The sequence below is a fragment of the Drosophila gunungcola genome, chromosome 3R (genome assembly GCF_025200985.1).
Source record: "Drosophila gunungcola strain Sukarami chromosome 3R, Dgunungcola_SK_2, whole genome shotgun sequence".
Lineage (NCBI taxonomy): Eukaryota > Metazoa > Arthropoda > Insecta > Diptera > Drosophilidae > Drosophila > Drosophila gunungcola.
The window spans coordinates 27,878,094-27,897,960 of NC_069139.1; the positions used below are offsets into that span (position 1 = coordinate 27,878,094).

Here is a 19,867-nt window from a genome sequence, read left to right on the forward strand (position 1 = left end):
CAAACTTCTCTCTTACAGAAGACAAGAAAAGGGCTGAAACCTTTCGATCCCAGCTTGTTTGCCCCGATACCGTGGACAAATAAAATTCCATTCTGCCCGTCTGGCATAAGGGCATAGTTAAAGCTAAAGTTCCTGTTTGTTAAACCGCACACACGCAAAAAATGTTTTAAAATTCGAATTTCTGTTTGCATTTGGCACACAGTTTGAACTCGATGCAGACCCCAATGCGAATCCGAATCGGAATCCGCATCCGAAAGCCGAAACCCGAAAGCCGAAAACCGCCAACTTCATTGCGATTTTGTATCTTTATCTGCTGGATGTGCATCCGCTTTTGGGCCACCCACCACCCCTCGACGGCATTGGCGCTTTAAAAAGTAAACACGGGCTTGTATGCCGGATTGTTTGCTCTGCACAGTGCCGCCGTTTTGTTTAAATAATGAGAGAGGGAAAAACGGGAAAAAATGCGAATTCTTTGCGCCGCCTTTAATGTAAAATTCAAATGTTTACCCAACGCGCGGGCTTCCTCAATGGCAGAGGCAATCGCAGGGGATGGGCGGGCGAAGTGGGGTGGGGCCAAACTTATACAAGCGGGCGGCATTTGCATGGCTTTCCTTGTTGCTCGCCATAAGAAAGAAATTTAAATAAACCAAAAACATTGTTTGAGTAACGTGTTGAAAATAAACGAAGCCATTCATGGGCACCACTGAGAATTGCAAACAGAAGCGCACACATTGCACAGTCGGACTTCCCTAACGAGAATTAAGCCAAATCGAATTTTTAATAATATGAAGGGGCATTAAAAGAGTCTAAGAAAACAAATACCTAAACACATTACATTAAATTGATTTGTCAATAATTTTGTAAAAGAAAATTATTTTTTACCATTCAAGAAAATAAGTCTAAGAAAAATGTAATTTAGCTTAACTAATATAACCCCAATTTATATTTTGTTGTATTGTATTTTTGTGAAATATCAGAACGTTTGAAGAGTAGATAAAGACATTTAATAAATAATTTTGTTTGACCATTTAAAGGATTCAAGAAACACCATTAAATTTATTACCATATTTATTAAAATAATTTAAATCAGAATAAATTATTGAATAGCTATTAAAAATAGTGGTGTGTTGAAGGAAATGTTGGTTTGTTTATTATTGATGCGGAAGAATAAATCTATCTAAACTTGGTATACCTTAAAAGAAATTGGTTTTTGACCCGAAATAAATTGCCGCACAATAAAGTGCTTCCGGTGATTGAAATTGCATTTTGTTTTCAATAAATATTTGTTGTTTCACAAGCACTATAAAATTCAGTTTATTAAAAAAGTTTAAGCGATGACAGCGCTCATCTCGATTTATTTTCCGAATTGGCTGTTGGTTTAAGTTACAGGGGTTCGCCTGCATATGCAGATATGGCACATGCATGTACTTAGATATGCCCGACAGTTGTGCAATTCGCAGACTAAAAGCGAGGCCCCTCAATCATGCTCAATCATGCATCGTGGCGCCTCTTTCGGGCCAAGTTGAAGTTGAAGTTGCGTTTCCGGTCGCGCAGAACTCAACCTCAACGAAACCACCTCCACAATCCCCACCATGCCACTCGGCTCAGCTCAGCTCAAATGAAATGAAATGAAATGAAATGAAATGAACGGCGACAAACTCTGCATGCATTCATTTCTGGGCACGAAACACGACCAAAGTCCCATTCGATTCGCACAGGAATCGCTCGTTTCGGTGGAAATCGTTTGCCAAATGTCTGAGGCCCCGGCACGTTTGTGTTTTATTTCTTTGTACTTATGCGAATATTTGCTCGGGACCAACGAAAATATTTATTGAGCACGATTTTGAAATATGAACGCTTTTCAGCTGAGGCCCTCGCTTCGCCTCAGGTTACGCAAGCAATTAGAAGGGACTTATACTCGAACTCACGGCAAGGGGTTGTCACTTCACTCATGGAAGTGGATGCGAAAAAAGGCCAACCGCAGTAGTCCTCCGATCCGGGCTCTGTGCACCGAAGAGGAAGTAAGCCGGACTACTGTGGAGGGGAACTCGAACTCGAACCCGATCCCGAGCCCCCGGTAATATCAATGCGATCGACTGAACAAAGGACAAGGCCTCAGCTATAAGTTGGTGGGCAGGAGGGGCAAAGGCCTCAAAAGGGGCTAACGACCTATGGCGAAACGTGACCCGTCTCAAAACATGTAGAAAATTAAGCTCAGAGGCTCAGCAACTTGAGTTTGCTAATGATAACTACGCCAAGTGAAAGGGATCCACGGATTTCCTTTCAGTTCGCATTAAAAAAGATGGAATCCTCGGGAGCAACTTGAGCAATATGGGCCCGTACCAGGCATAACAATGAGTATCTGTAGTACCATTATGTACATTAAAACGTTAAGCTTTTTTTTCTGTGTCTGAGGAAGATTTTTAAAGCATAAGTAATAACAGTGAAATTTCAACAGTTTAATTTTATCTTTTTTACAGAATATGAAATATTTTTTTAGGACAATTTATTTAAATGATACGCCTACAGTGGTGAACAAAAGTAATGGGAAAGTTGCAAATTTCGTATTCAAATGTTATAACGAGGCGTATTTAGCATTTTTATGATAACATTTTTATACCCTTGCAGAGGGTATTATAATTTCAGTCAGAAGTTTGCAACGCAGTGAAGGAGACATCTCCGACCCTATAAAGTATATATATTCTTGATCAGCATCACTAGGCGAGTTGATCTAGCCATGTCCGTCTGTCCGTCTGTCCGTCTGTCCGTCCGTTTATATGCAAACTAGTCTCTCAGTTTTAAAGCTATCTGCATGAAACTTTCCCAAAAGTTGTCTTTCTATTGCAGGTAGTATATAAGTCGGAACGAGCCGGATCGGACGACTATAGCATATAGCTCCCATAGGAACAATCGGAAAAATAAATGAAAAAAAATTATAACTTTGCTGTTTTTTAATTGTTTTGTTTAGTTCTTCGACGTATAGTAATGGTAAAATATTTCCGATTTACGGTTTAAATTTCATCAAAATCGGACGACTATAGCATATAGCTCCCATAGGAACAATCGGAAAAATAAATGAAAAAAAATTATAACTTTGCTGTTTTTTAATTTTTTGTTTAGTTCTTCGAGATATAGTAATGGTTTAATATTTCAGATTTACGGTTTTAATTTCATCAAAATCGGACGACTATAGCATATAGCTCCCATAGGAACAATCGGAAAAATAAATGAAAAAAATTATAACTTTTCTGTTTTTTAATTTTTTGTTTAGTTCTTCGACATATAGCAATGTTTAATTATTTCAGAATTATGGTATAAATTTTATCAAAATCGGACGTCTATAGCATATAGCTCCCATAGAAATAATAAAAATATATAAATTAACTATCTAATAATTGAGCTGCAAATCATCATAGTTTCAATGTTTTTTTTTAGCACATACTCAAGTAAATCATAATTTAAATGTTTTCAAAAGTATTTAATTAATGCAATAGCTGCAAGGGTATATGAACTTCGGCTTGCCGAAGTTTGCTTTCCTTCTTGTTTTAATTAAAGTCCCTAAAACTATTAATACTTAAGCAAAAAGGAAGTTGTTTAGTGAAACAAAAGTCTTGGGACACTTCACATAAAATATTTTTTTTTTTCATTTTACATACAAAATAATACTTTGCTGGTAGTCCTTTTTGCTTTATTAATTCATTAAGATGTCTAGGCATGGAATGAACAAACTTATTTGTGGTCTCTTCGGAAATATTCCGTCATTTCTCCAACAAAGGTTCAAAAGGTCATTTTTTTATGAAATATTGTGTTTTTAGTTTATCCCAAAGGTGCTCGATCGATTGTTAATCTCCTTAGTTCCACAATCTGGGTTATTTTGCCCTTAAATGTACCTTCACAGTGCAGGTGAAGAAAAAATGGTCGCTGAGCTACATTAGTTTCTTTGCGATTTTGGTCCATTTTGTATAAACTCAGGCAAACGGCAAGAAATCTTGGGAAAAATCTAACATTGTTGCAAAATTTTAGTCACCATGTGGTTAAGGAGTAGTTCCGTTATAATTTAATTTATTATGACCAAATCGGGCTTAAGATAAATGTAACTCAAATAACTAATTAAACGAAATAGCTTCTTTTCTGGTTTAAGCTTAAATAGTTGTATGAATGAACAAATGGAATCATTAAGATGGTGCATAGGCCTGGAAATAACATTTAGAGTTGATATATGCAACTGTGCCATCACTTTAGCTCAGCACTGTATATGTTGTTACTGCATATTTGTACAACACAGAAACACACAATTTTCGTTATAATTATATTTAATGCCTCTGATCAATATTTAAACATTCGACCATTTGGGTCCGAAACTTTAGGTTTCATTTTCCAATTATCTACAGGCTGGTAATTGCCTTAGGCCAAATGCCAAGACCTTTTAATAACTCCACCGATTCTGGGCTGGCTGCTTTATGGCTATATTTTTTTCTATGGCTGGGCCAGCCCCTGCACCCTCCCCATGGGGTCTTCACATGCAATCTGCACATAAAGCTCCGCCAAGCCCGACTTGTCTAGCTCCTATGAGTGCGGCCTTAACTCGTCGCGTGCGTGCCTGGTCCCATCAGGAAAGATATATCACTATATGAATGGTGTGCGTCGACATTGTTGCATATGGGAGTACAAGTACATGGGTACATGCGGCAAGAGGCATTCGGTGTTCGGTATTCAACAACTCGAATGGGGCGCGGCCCCTCCAAATTCATTAAAAAAAAGACTGATAATCAACAAATTTATAGGCGTATGCCAACACATCAATGTCCGAGGGGCAGGGGCACGGGTTGGGGGATCCGAGGCCCGGGGCAGGTCTCTCGTGTAATTTGCGCACGGTTATCAAATTGTAAAATCAACTTTCAATTCGAGACAAGAGACTTGCCGCAACTCGAGACGTGAGCAATAACGAGCCGAGTGATATTTTGCGTTCTCCATAATAATTCTGATTATGGGAAATCGATAAAAATCAATTTGCAATTTGTAGACAGCGCCCTGACGATGGTCACACCCAGTCCCCAATGACTCCAACTCAAATCGAATTGCACACCGTAAATATTTTACGGTCTGACTATGAATGATTTGTTATTTTGTTATATTTGTGCGTATTTTGTGTCATAAATGCTTTCTATTTCTAAATATCATTTTTTGTATATAAAAGCATATTAATGAAAATCTTAGTAACCTAATAAGAAACATCTTTTGATTTGATTGAAAATAATTTTTATCTTTATTTAACATTAAAAATAGAGTTTGTATTTTTTTCCGTGCAATATGTCGAATCGATCAATGAAAAAGTCATTTGCTGCTGAAGAAACTTTTAATTACAACGCGCCTCGAATTAGATGCAATTATTTTGTAAATGAAAAATGCCCGATGATTAAGCCAATTTGACCATCCCCGACCGCCTTCCGAAGACCCCCCAACACACCTCCGACTTGCCTGCTAGCAAAACTAATTAGGTGGCGTGTGAATAGATACACCTGAGCTGATGTGGCTTTTGTCGATGGAGCCAGCGGCGAAAAAATCAATTTAAAAATGTCAAAGACGAGCGCGCATGGGACAAGCAGCACCCCTCGTCCTGTGCATCAGACCGTGTGAAGTGACAAGGGCGACAAGAGGCAACGCCCTTCAGACCCACAGCCCACAACCCACCCACACCCACACCCGCACCCACCTAAAGCAATTTGTATATTTTAATAGATGAAAGTCAGCTCGCCTTTGAGGGCGGTACACCGCCGAAAGAAGCAGTTCTTTTTGGCATTCTGGCAGGCGACCAACGGAAGTGATTTGGGTTCTCGTTTCTCGGTTCTGGCCGAAAGCTCTTAAAATGCTTTGCACCTAATTGAATTACGCGCCCGGTTCATTCTGGTCTTTCGGCCTTTGTTCTTCTGCTCAGTTCGCCCTCACTGCGCTACAGCAGCCGTTCCGAAATCTCCGCGAGCTCTATTCATTTTTCAATGCCGTCCATTTGTTTATTTGGCTTTTAGTTCGGGAACCAGCGCAGAGCAATACAACTTCTTGACATTCGATCGCATCGCAGCGCGCATATGGGGCGCCTGCCACACAAAGTTGTCTGCGAGCTCGCTGTTTGCATTCAATTTTGTGAAAACAAACAAATGAGCGAGCACAATAAACTAAGGCTCGAAAGTTATGATGAGGGTCGTGAAGGAATGGTATGGGTCCGCGGGTAAATGGAATGGAATCAGCATAAGATACAGGCGACAGCCAGATAGCATTTGCCCATTTATGAGATACATTCGAGTGGAATTGAAAGATGACCCATTGTGCGTTCATTTAAAATCCATAATCCCTCCGGGTCACATTCAAAATCTGTAAGAAGTCGTGGGGATCTGTAAAAGAAATTAGTCTAATGAATATTTATAAAAGCAAATGTCAAGATTATTTCTGAGCTGGGTTGCGATGGGAACATTTAACAGACCGTTTTTCGTATCCAGAATTAATATAAAATAATAATTTGTATAAATTGCACGTTTTGAAATCTGTAAGTTCTAAGAATTAAAATTTTGTGTGTTTTAAGTAAAATCTATGGTGTTTATCAGGATGTTCCAAACGGATTCCAACCAAACTTAAATACCAATTACGTGGAAACATGATCGTTGTTTTTTTTTTTAATTTTTCGAATTCAATTATCAATTTGGGTAAGTCGATGTGTAAATGCTATATAAGAAAGAAAATCGTTGTGTGACTCGAAGGGAAATTATCGAAAATTTGATGTTATTCACTTCCGAAAAAACAATCTTTAGGTCATGAGTAAGGCTAGACCATAAAAAGTAATAAACATTTTGTTAAGCACACATACGAATTTAAACTGTTAAGAAATCAACTGACGCAATGCCCACATTGATTCACATGGTTGTTTTTGTCTGTAAGTTATCTTCTCCATCCGATACGATACCCCACCCAGACAATGAGCTCCCATTGAAAACAGGCTCCGTTCTCAATCTACAAGTTTTTGAATTTATTTTGAAAAGTCATACGCATTGTTTGGGCAACAATTTATCACCGCCAGAGTCTCGTATTGGATTGGAACTGGAACCTGGCTTTGTGCGCCGAATATGGCAGAAAAGCCAAAGCCAGCAGCCGCTGCCACATCAATCACCGGCTGACAAGCCACCTAAATACAATATAAATATATTGTGCTGCCAGGGAGGCCGGTCGTAGTCCGCAGTCGTTATAATCTCGGATAGGCAAACCCCGCCGACTTATCGCATATGTGCATTACATTAAGCTTAATTAGTATTTCAGAGAGTTGCTCGGCAGAGGAAATGGCAGCGTGTACACAGTGGATATATTTATTTTATTTATAATATGGGAAAATGCTGCAAGAATAGTTTGGGGCAGGAAAATTATAATATACATATTCCAACAAAAATCTATTGTATATTTAAATATATAAATTTACATTAATAAAAGTATTTACTAAACAAGTACACACTTAACGATTGTTAAACTAATATATAATCGAGGATATGGTATTGTTTGGAGTTAATAAATTTTAAGGGACAAATTTCAAACTTAGTAAGACATTTAAACCGATTTTGTATTATTTATATGTATATCTACAAGTATGAAAGTCTCGTTGATTTTAAGATTCGTATTACAGATTTCAAGCTGTGTTCAACATTTATTTTATGAATTAAGTATTACAGTTTCGTATAACGTTTTATTGAACCGTATTGATTGTCGGTATTTTTTACCGTGTACCTCGTAGAGGCTTGGGATTGTGGGAAAGCTTGGACTCTGATTAATGAAGCGTTGTGTTCAACATTTTATGCATAAATTGCGGCACGTACAATAAATTACGCAAAATAATAAATTGTAAATTATGCAAAGCGAAATGAAAAGTTTTCGAGTAATCGGCGGGGAATGTCGTCGGAGGAGAATATGAGTATCTATGCTGTCGTTCATGCGAAAGAGATTTGCAAACCTGATTCGCTTGAAGCCGTAGAAGCGATTGCACACAACCTGATTCTCATTTTTGATTCCTTTTGCTTCACTACAGCGACAGAGACAACTGCACACGAATAAGAAACTCAAAATTCGAATGAAAATCATGCTCGCTTTTCTGAATTGCTTCGAGTGACCGAATGGCGAATCGGATTGTAGATGAAACGACTTCTGAGCATTTCCTTTGAATTATGGCAGCGACCTTTTCGATTCTGCTTTCTGTTCTCCCTTTCCCCCATGCAATTTATCGTAATGAGTTTTATTTTTATTGCGCCAACGTGTCGAGTGTCTTTAAGAGCCAGATGAAAAGAGATCCAGAGGGTGCAAGTGGCTTGAGTCAGAGTCAGCAATTAATTTCCAAAGTGCGATTCGCTTTGATGAGGTTGAAAGTTGTTGATAACGAAGAAGAAGCTGTCTACTTCCGACTGCCAACCGCCAACTGCCGCCGCCCCGCTCGATGTGCATTTTAATTAGAAATCAGCCGAGGGCCAGCGGCGGTCGCCAGGTAAATGACATTAAAAATGCATGCGCCACAATTAACAGATACTTGCAAAACATTTTAAACTCACACTTGACTCTCGCGAATCGTCAACTGCAAACTGCGTGAAAAGACTTCTGAGGAATAAAAACTGGAAAAGGGAAAGGGCTTAATTGACTTAGAAAGTGTAACTGAGTGTGTGTACAGGATACGGAAAAGATATGTAGGATTAGTTTTATGGTAAAGGAAGTCATGAAAAATGTGTTTAATATTCTCTTTTTTCGTAATATTTGGCCGGCTCAAGATCTTTGACTTTAAAGTGTTTATTTTTGGTTAAGAGACACTTTCTTCTTTTTTTCAATTTTTTTTTAAACCCCAACGATCGTTCTTTTCAACAAACATGTTTGTTCATTGATCATCAGTAAAGTCTTACTTTAGCTTTTTAAGAATTAGGATTTAAATTTAATTAAATTTGGAAACGATTTCATACAGCTTCAGCGATCGACATAGCACGATCGTTTTCATACATATACGCATAAAAATATAGTATAGACATATAATCTTTATATAGAATGTTTAATTTTTGTAAATAATATATAAAATTTAAATTAATTAAATTACAGAACAACTGTGAAAACTTTTTTTTTCAAAAAAATTGTATACCTGTTGTCCGATTGTACAATGCTTTGAAACTTAGAGGTACATTTCGTCAAAATCATGTCGCAGTGGAAAGTTACCGGATATTTGATAGTTTAAACACCTGATATATCCAGAACCGATGTACTGGTTAAGATCTTATACTACATTACAAGATGCTCTTAAAGTATCAGCCATGGTTGTGGTGTATAACATAGTAAATACCTTTTCAACAGATCTCAGAATATCGTAATGTTCCTCTCTGATATTTAGCATTCTTAAAACGGATCACTTCACACCTAGAGCACCACTAACAGAAGCCGGGCACATTGTAAATTATCGAACATGGCGGTAGTTACGAGCTTCAAACACAATTGCACCGATAAATGGCCATTCACAGAAAGTTCACACCACCCCTTGCCATGTAACACCCACCGTCGACACCTCCTCACACCATTTGGCACCCACCCAGCCACACATTCCACCTCCCACCATCCGTACCCAAAGTCGGTGTGTATGGATTGCAGATGCATGAAACCATTTCGTAATGCAACATCAGACGAGAATGGGTTCACACAGACATACGCAGGGGCAAGTAGCAACATTTAAAGCGCTTCAGTGCCGACACTTAAGTACCCCAGTTTCCCCGTACTGACAGAGGCCCCTTTCTCCTCCATATGCCATTTCCCCCCCTATCCCCGCCCTTTCAACAATGGCTCATTTGCAGACGCGTCGGCAACTAAAAACAATTTAACAGACACGCTAATACACATCTTATGTGCGATGCTTTATCGTGCGGTCTGCTCCAATGTGGGGCAACACTGCGGATATCTGTCCGTGGGTCCGTAGGCAAGTGTGATTTACAATTTTCCCAATATGCAATGGCATCGGAGGCGGCGGGATCGTAAAAGCCCAAATATGTCGGCATTATCTCGGGACCTCTACTTCGCCTGGCAGGCCGAACCACTTTCGTTAGCTCGTAAAACTGTCTATAAAACGCAATGACAATAAAAACCCGGCACGGACGACTCATTTACGTACCATATGTGTTCCCTGAAGACCTCGCTTTTGTCTTGCTTTCCGAGTCTCCTTCTGAGCTCTGACGCCTCGACCTGTTCCTCGTCCTTTGGAGGCACTTAGAGCTCAAGACCCGAGATCTTCGTTTGGCTTGGAGCCGGGGCAGCGATGCCTTTGGTAAATTGCTTTTTGAATTTCGTAAAAGCGCATACTCACACTGAAAACAGCCAAGGGGTCGGACGGCCTCATAAAACGGGAAAATCTTTTATGGTTTTCTCTTGGCTGGACTCATTTTTATTGTTGGCCCGTTTTGTTGTCACCAACTGTTCGGCGTTTCTTGCCCTCAGATCCTTTGACATTTGAATAGTTCATTAATTTCGCAAAAGAAAGAAAAATGTACATAAAATACACTCACATTGTCGCGTTGGAAACTTTGAAAGTCGCTTTTCTATGCCTGGTTTTCTTTTGTCCCCGGGCAGCCTTTGTTGCTGTTCATCAATTTGAAAGGTAAGGTAAGCCAGCAGTTCTTCCAGTTCCACATCCACTTCCCAAACTCACTTCGAAGCCCAGTCCCGATCCGGGCAACAGTTTCAATTGAATTGTGCGTCGCTTCATGGAGAGGAGTACCCTCCTTTATTCATTCAGTCGGTCATTCAGGCATTCAGTTGGCAGTCGGGAACACTGACAAAAAGACATATTGGTTAAGATTTGATAATGATTTATCCAAAAAGTAAATAAACCCACATTTAAATATAAGAAAAGGGTTCGTTGTTTTTGAAAATCAACAATATTCTTTGCCTTCATAGTTGGTTTCATTAATTAACATTTTGTAGTGCAGGGTGTATAAAAGCTTTCATTTCAATAAATAAATATTAGTAACATTGGAACATTTGATTTTGGTATCTGCAAATGTCGACATAAGCATGAAATAATATTTCTCCCGGTGCAGTCACTTTAGTTACTAGTCACTCAACAATGGACTGGCAAACAGTTTTCGTTTCGACTCGTTTGTTGGCTGCTCATTAGCATTTCTTTTTTGGGCCGCTGAGCTGCTTTTCTTGCCAATTTCGGGCGACAGGAACTGGCCGCTTGTCTCGTCCCGAGCTTTAGATAATGGGATCGGATCGGATCTACAGCCATGATTGTGTTTAGTCTCCTCTGCTTTCGAATCTGGATATAATTTGGTGGCCAGCTAATTGTGAGCCACTCGCAAATGGCCGGAAATGATTTGCACACTCGCCTGAATGAGGTTGTACAATGGCTCATTAGCATAAACGGAATATATTCACAACAGTCAAAATGGCTTGCTATGGGATAAAGAAGCATTAGACCTTTAAAAATTGTACATCCAAGATTGTATAGATGGCAGTAAAAGTTGTGTTATACCTTAGAACCGACTTAAGAAAATCGAACAGAATACGTAGAAATTTGGGCCTATTTATTTATATATGATATAGTTTTCCGATTTAAATAAAATTAAAAGCGTAATTCTAAACTGTCACATAATAAAAAGAATTTCTAAAAAAAATTACAAAATAAAAACGTTAAATTAAAAAAAAAAATTTTTTTATATTTTTATTGTTCCCATGGGAGCTATATGCTATAGTCGTCCGATTTTAATGAAATTTAATACGTAACTCTGAAATATTAAACCATTACTAAATGTCGAAGAACTAAACAAAAAATTAAAAAACAGCAAAGTTATAATTTTACCGATTATTCCTTAGGAAGCTATATGCTATAGTCGTCCGATCCGGCTCGTTCCGAATTATATACTACCTGCAATAGAAAGACAACTTTTGGGAAAGTTTTATGCAAATAGCTTGAGGGACTAGATTGCGTAGAACGGACGGACAGACGGACGGACGGACAGACGGACATGGCTAAATCGACTCTCCTAGTGATGCTGATCAAGAACATATATACTTTATAGGGTCGAAAACGTCTCCTTCACTGCGTTGCAATCTTCTGACTGAAATTACAATACCCTCTGCAAGATTATAAAAATATTTATAATGGGGAATGTCTACATATATCATTAATTAATTCTTTAAAACACTTTCTGAGCCTTGCCGATTTTATCCGACAGATGTTTGTGCCTTCTGTGAAAACACTAAGATTAATTTCCATACGAAATTCATTGCATAGTTTAGGCACTTAAATCCTGGACTCCATCTGTGGTGTCAGCTTCTTCCTCATCTAATTCCCAGATTAATGCATTCAAACGAAAATATTTATCAGGCATGTTCATGCGATACTCGGTAGTCTAAATTTCGAAGAGCTGCTTCTAGTAAGTAACAAACAACCACTACATCGTGAACAAATTACACTCATTCAAGTAGTCGGCCTTTCCGCACAACTAAGCAACCAGCTTAAACAAAAACAACACCCTGGGCGAGGAAACCGAAAGTAAAAACAAAAGCCGAAAGAAAAAACAAAAAACAAAAAAACACATTTTCGGGGCAGTCAGCTCGAATTTACTAACTAGGTGGGATTTCCCAGAACCCGATCCGAACAACACGACAATAGACCGCAGGCTCGACCATGGAGAGATAGGAGCTCTCATATCTATTACGATTTTACTGCTTTATTTTCTGAATGGGCCAGAGGAACACACAGAGGGAACACACAAAAGTCGTCCGTGGGGACCTTTGAAGGCCTCAATCTCCATGTGGCCGGTTCTCATGTTGCCGCTGCTCGACAACAAAGATGATTATGTATTAATAAATGTACAATATTTCGCCATAAGGAACGTCCCGTCCAGACAAAAGACAAAGGTTCGAGTGGAGCAGCGCCATAAAAAGCCGAAATGTAGTTAAAATAACATTTTCGGGGCTGGGGGCGTGGCTGTGCGTGAGCTTAGCCCATTCAATCCCCAGTCCCCCAACCCACTACGGTACACTTCTCGGCCCATTTCCAGAAATCTTCCGGAGACCCGGGGTATTCTGTTTGAACACCGAACTCGGGAATGAATGAGTTTCAGTTCAGCCCCAGGTTTTGCTTCTGTTTCTGGGTTGCCTGGGTTTGTTTCTGTAGCCGCACAGCTCTTTGTTTCAAATATCAAGTTTTAGTTGGTTTTTTCTTAGTTCTTATTTTGTTTTGTCATGACCGAAAAACACACAAAAACCGCACGGATATGGAAACAGTTTTCACCGATTTTAAATGCTCTTTTTAAAGGTTCTTAGGGAAGTAAAGATAATGTTTAAAATGTTGAATAAATTTAAACAATACCTCACGACTGTTTTTTAAGTTTAAGAACATAATACATTATATTCAAAAACTAATTTTCTATTTTTTTACACGTTTATTCATTTCAAAAAAAAATCTTGAATTTCTAAAAACTTTTTAAGTCGCTTGACAAATAGGATTTATTTTAGTCATGTGTGCAATTTCTCGAATAATTAAAACCAGTCCTGAAAATAAACTACCCAAGCATTATGTTCTCTACTCGCATTATTTTATTTTCGATGAAAGAACATGTTTTCCTGCCATCCTCTGAGGATCAGCATTGGGGAAATCCCTAAAGATTCCCTGAAATAAACAATGTAAAGGGCATATCCAATTCGATGACATCCTCGGCCCGGCTATTCATCTTGTTTTCGACTTTATTGTTCTCAATGTTGACAAGAACGTACCGAGGACGAGAATGAGGATGAGGATGAGGACAGGACGTGCTCAGGCCGCTGTTGATGTTGTTGTTCAGGGGAAAAATGTTCCAAGTTTTCTTTGAACCATCCACTTTGAAGGCATAAATTATGCCTTCAGTTTTCACTGTGCATGAGTTGTTGGCTGTCAGCTGTCGCCCCGTCCTCTTTGCCACCCCAGATAGTCACTCCCCCTGCGCAGTCACAAAAGCTTAACTCGCCTTTTGTGCAAAAAGTTTTCGGGCCCTGCAGAAGAAAACAATCTTCAAGGGTTGTCTGCCAGACTGGTCGGTTCGGATCGGGTCTGTTCTGTTCTGTTCTGTTCTGTTCTGCAATCCCTCGTTTTTGGGCCTCGCTCTGTAATTAATTTGATATGCAACGAAGCGTTTTTGAAGTTTATATTGTTTGTCTTACTCGAATACGCCCGAGTGTTCGTTTGAGCTGGACCGAGAGGCCTCGACCCGGAGAATGGGTTGAAGTGCCAGGCGGTACTCGAAAATTCCTATACCCGGGAACCATTCCACACGGGAACAAATAATTGCATCGAAATAATTTGATGGTCCTCTTGGGCAAATAACTATAAAATAAATCGAATTAAAAAAAAAGTAATTTCTTTTCTGCCTATTTGCTTAAGATATTGATTACAGCTGTTCTGTAAAATACTAAAAGTGTATTTATTAAATCTGTATAAAATACATATTTGTTTTTTTCTCTGTGTAAAACTAATAATAACCGATATTCAGCTCATCTTTGGCTTGGAAATTTTGATTTGTACATGCTTTCCTACTTTCGTGCTCTGGCCCCAAACAATAGTTTTCCATCCATAATCCCAGCACAGTTTTTGTGAGTTCAAGCTCAGTTCAGTTCGGTTGAGTTCGGATCAGTTGGGTTTCTGTCAAGTTGGTGTCCACCGGAACACTTGTGTTCTTTGTTGGGCCCCAGACTTTGATGAGGTTCGGTGTATTGAAACTGGAACTCGTCATTGTCATGCATATTGTACAATTGTTATGTGAAATTTATATTGTACACACACAATACATTCGATTGTCTGAGCTACTTCTTAGAAACGTAGTTTATGAGTATTTTTCATGACAGCAATTTTCAATTAAGGCCCTGCGAATGCCGGAATGGTATGGATAGACGTATGGTGTTTATGGCAGAGGTAGGTCGTCCGATCGAAAGGTGTGGCCGCCATTCAGTTGATTGAGTTGGGAACTATGCTGAGTGGAGGGGCGTTTGATTGATGCGAATTTTGATAGATGATTAAAGTAGTTAGGAGATATAAAGAAAAGTTAGTAGTGAGTTGACTGGCCCGACAGTCACGTACTCATTACTCATTTCTTCTCTCTGGTTCAAGTAGAGCTATAATATTTTTTTCAAAAAACTCCTGTTGATATAGACATTTTTGTACTCTTGACGTTTGCTACTTTGAATGGCCAGCTGCTTTCTATGTCTATATAGACCTGTTTTATTCCCGATATATAATCTGTAAACCAAATTTGGCAGTAAAATGTTACTGTACATTAGCGATTATTATAATAATTATTGCGAAAAACTTTAAGATGTTTAAAACGTCAACATTGTTTTAAGTTAGAGTTTTCCGCCCGCTTTTTCTCTTATTTCATATTCAAGAAACACCATTAATATGCTTCAGTGTCTAAATTTCGTCATGTTCCAGGCTAATGGAATTCCTCCTTAGTTTCATCATCGTTTCCGTGAAATATTCATACGCCCCGAGACTCCGTCACTTTGGTCGTGTCAAGAAAGGCTTTTCAAACTTTCCTGAGTTATGTACACACATGTGGCGATGGAAAAGAGGAAGGCAGTGGCCCAGAGCCAAGTAAACTTCCCGGCCTTTGGTTCTGCACAGCATTGTTGTCGCAAGTGTTTCATTTTTCTCGTTTTAATACTTTTATTTTAGAAGTTGTGCAAGCACAATCATCCGTGCGGCATATGCAGCATGTTTTATAACAATGATAGCAACAACAGCAGTAACAACAAAGTGCAAATGTGCCTGGCACTTTTGTTAACTTGTATTCCGAACGGAATCACACACAGATGCGGCTGAAATAATATATACTACACTTGCGCCGTTATTAAAGGAAGAGGGAAGTTGTTGCTTTTAAATTTACATTGTCATGGAGTAAACAAAATGTTATTAATGGTACCCTTTTCGTGTTACGTGCTGGCGCTTCTTGGTTTGCTAAATATATTGCAGATCACACATTTCTAAGGCACTTCAAGAACAAACAAATTTGATTTCTTAAATCAAACTTTAAATAACAGTGAAGCGCCTAACCTAATCACTTACATTTTGTTTACCCAATACAACTTAGGGTAACTAAATAAGTTTACCCATTAAGAATAAACTAGTCGTTTTATTATACATACATTAAGTACTTGAACACTTATGTACTTGTTTGATTGTCCTAAATTTAAAACTTAAACTTATGGTTAATTTTGTTGCATCAAAATAAATGTGTGATTTTCGCGATGAATGGCTTATTTCCTCTTGATAAATTAACTTTTATGATTGTAGCAGCACTAGCTACTTTACTCAATCCTGCTGTGTGGGTTTCCTTGTAGGCTCCGACTTTTGTACATGTCTTGGTAGGAGCGCTGGCTCATTTGTTTGAGCATCTGCCGGCAAACGACCTCGAGTTGTACATAGCACACTTGTGCCGAATACAGCATACGGGCGTATGTATTTCCCAGACTCGCTTTATTCCTCGTCTGGATGTATCAGTGTCTCGGTATTCGCAGAACGAGGCCCACACTATGCCAGGGCAGCCACCCCCCACCCGGACTTAACCCATGCCACCCACGGATGTCGTCGGGCTGGCTCGGCTTAAGTTAATTACATGCCGGTCGACGCCTCGTTGCATAAATGTGTGACCCTCTTCTGCGGGTGTGCTGCTCTCTCTTTCTAGTCTCTGCCCGGACTAGCCCCGTCTCTTTCGTGTCGCATGTCCAGCTGTGCGGCTTGGGCCATTTTACAACTGTTGGCAAACGACCTTCCCAAAATGCGGCGATTGTTGCTGTTGTTGCATCGGCTTTCCTTTGTTTTCCGGCTGCTTCTGTGACACGCCTTTCTACTGCGCAGGTTCTCGCCATTCAGCGGAGAGCCGGAGAGAAAGTCGGGAGAAAGGCGAAGGAAGAGTGCGCAGAATCTCTCCTCAAAGCGATAATTCTGTTGGTGAACGTGAACCCACGGGAACCACTCTGGGTGCTTCCAATGAACCTGAAACAAAAAAAGCCGACTGTCTGCACTGGAAGTGAAAAGCAGGAAAACTCCTGCAAGGCGTGGCGGTGGGCGGTTGGCGGAGGGGTGGGAAAATGGGTGGGGGAAAACGGTCTGGTCTGGCTCATGAAGTTACTCAGACATGCATAAAAATGCCGGTTTTATTATGTCGTTAGGTTCAGTTGAGTGTCTGCATGTGTGGGTGCCGCTATACATATATATATTTGTTCGTGAGTTTGTATCTGTATCTGGGGATTTAGTCCTTCTGGAAAACTCCTTTAAAGGCGCAATCAAAAAAAAAAAAAAATAGTAACAAAACGGGAATAAGAAAAGCTTCTTTTTATATGTCCTCCCGTTTTGGGAGGCAATTTGACTGAACTTCAGGATGCCGGATAGATAGATAGATGCAACTCTAGCGAGCAGGCTATCGTTAAAATTTCGGACCCAACCCTTTTCGGCCATAAACGAGTTTTACGTAACATTCGCCCACGGCATACATAAAATAAAATATAAAAAATGTCTCTCGCCTTCACTCGTCTATGTTTTATTTGCCGACCTGCATCCTTGCCCCACCGATAGAGATAGGGCTACTCGGAGGGAAAGAGAACGGAGGTAGAACGGTTTATACAGATCGTGGATGAGGCCGTTCTGGTATATATATAATTTTGAAATATGCTTGTGACTAATTTAATTTATTTGCCATTGTTGTTTGTGAATTGTGGGATTTCCTTTTGCTTTTCTAGGTTTTCATTGTTGCTCGAAATTCCTCACAGCACTTGGTGAGTCGCTGCTGCTTCGGGAATTGCCTGCCATTGATTTCATTTTTCTTTCCGTCCTTTTTATTGGCCTAACGAGCTACCAAAGAGCCCTATGGGTGGTGGGTGGACGTTGAATCTTTGCCCGTAATATATTGGTATAATTTTGTCATAAAAATGAAAACTTTTACAATTAGGATTTCTGGCATTTTATTTATGAGCTCGAGCTCGCAGCTCGTGGGTTGTTTGTATGCTTGGCAATTTGTTCGATTGCCGGCACCCACAAAATGGGGACCAAGATATATTTATATATATATATATATGTGTGTGTGTGTGTGGGTGGGTGTGTTATGTATGTCGCCTAAGTGGACCTTCGAGAGTATGCGACGCGCTTGGATGAGCTGAGCTGAAAAGCTGCTGACTTTATGACGCAACGGAAATCTTGACAAATTGTCATCTTGCAAAGGAAGCCATCGAGGGCAGAATGCGACACCAGGAGGAGCTCTAATACGCTTACAATGGAACCCAATCTATTCTAATCAAATGCCCCTAATTTACTTATTTGAAATAATTACATATTCCAAAACATTCTTAAAGAATTTTATTTTATTTAAATGTATGCTTGCCCACTCGTGACCATAATTAAAGTTAATTTATATTTGATTTGCTTTACAAATTCATTTTGAGGGAATTTATGACCAATAATAGTTTAATACATTTTTTTTTATTTTGTGACCACGAACTAAACTATAGTTTAATACAATTGTGTATGTGAATTGGATAAACTTTTTTATCTTCACCTTCCATAACTCGAACCTAAAATATGTTGATTATGTTAAATAAACAAACATTGACAAATATACAATAGAATATTATAACTCTTTAAAAGTTGTATTTAAAACTTGTCACTATAGAATTTCAATAAATAGTGTAATTTCTTAAGAAATATTAAGCATAAACTGAAGAGCTGAATGACAAACTGTCTATGCTATATTACAGAATTTAATTTTGTCAACCAACTTCAACTGAAATAGAGATCATCGTTTTCCATAAGCATTTTCCATTTATATAATTCAATTTGCTTTTATTGTCCAATGGGCATTACAAAACATTTTCAGATGGCATTAAATCAAAATATCCAATCTCTGGCTTACACAAGCGAGTGACTGTATGTGTTGTGGGGCAGGTCCCATTGATTTTGGCTCTGCTGCATATCTGATTTCCCCTATTTTCCCCACAACAACACCCACACGACCTTCACAGCTTGTGCGGCCATAAGCGCCAAAATATATGGCCAATAATTTTGTGTGCATGCCAATGCCAAATATGCAAGCTGCAAAAAAACCAGTCAAACTATACGGCAGAGCCAAATCTAATCCAAAACCCGTGGGCAAAGACCGAGCCAACATAATAAATTCAATTGAATTGGGAAGAAAAGAAGCATTGAAGTGCCATTACAAAAATAAGAGAAAAAGGCAAAAAACATTAAAATAAACGTAAAAATAAGCAAAATGAAATTTTTAATTCCGCTTTTCTGTGTCTGTTGACACAAACTAATTTATGGCATTTACACGACAACAACAACAACAACAGCAGCAGCAGCATTTTTGCACATCAACAATTTCCATTGCCTGCTGTGGCAAATTAGCCAGCAACAGCAAGTAATGTTTTTCTCTCCTTTTTTTTAACTTTATTTTTTTGTTGCGGCAGCCGCGCGTATAAATTTTGCAACAGCAGCAAAAAGGAAAGAAACTGCAAGAGATTTGCCTGCAGTTGAAGTTGCTGTTGCTGCTGCATGTATCTGTCGCTTGTTTTCTGCTTAAATTATAGACATTTGACTTGGCTGCGACTACACAAACAACATTTGGCATGCAATTTTTCTTGCTAATTTGCATGACAGTCACTGGCGCATATTTTTCTCTCACAGCGCCTGGGAAGTTCTCGGGGACCACTTCCTTCCAACTTCGGGGGCTGCCTACAATATTTGTAATTAAGCAATTTATTTGCCGCCGCTGCTGTGGATGCTGCTGCCGAGCAACATTTCCGGTTTGACTAAGATAAAATAAAAGCGCGATAGGACTGAAAACTA

The 19,867-nt window shown here is 39.1% G+C and overlaps 1 long non-coding RNA gene across 1 annotated transcript; it reads right to left on the bottom strand.

Moving 5' to 3' along the window:
- Positions 1 to 9,404: 9,404 nt before the first annotated feature.
- Positions 9,405 to 11,360, bottom strand: LOC128258200 (uncharacterized). Its single transcript, XR_008267951.1, has 4 exons — positions 10,883 to 11,360; positions 10,554 to 10,819; positions 10,163 to 10,488; positions 9,405 to 10,110 (listed from the first exon to the last, which is right to left on the bottom strand). It is a non-coding gene; the product is annotated as an uncharacterized LOC128258200 (long non-coding RNA).
- Positions 11,361 to 19,867: the final 8,507 nt, after the last annotated feature.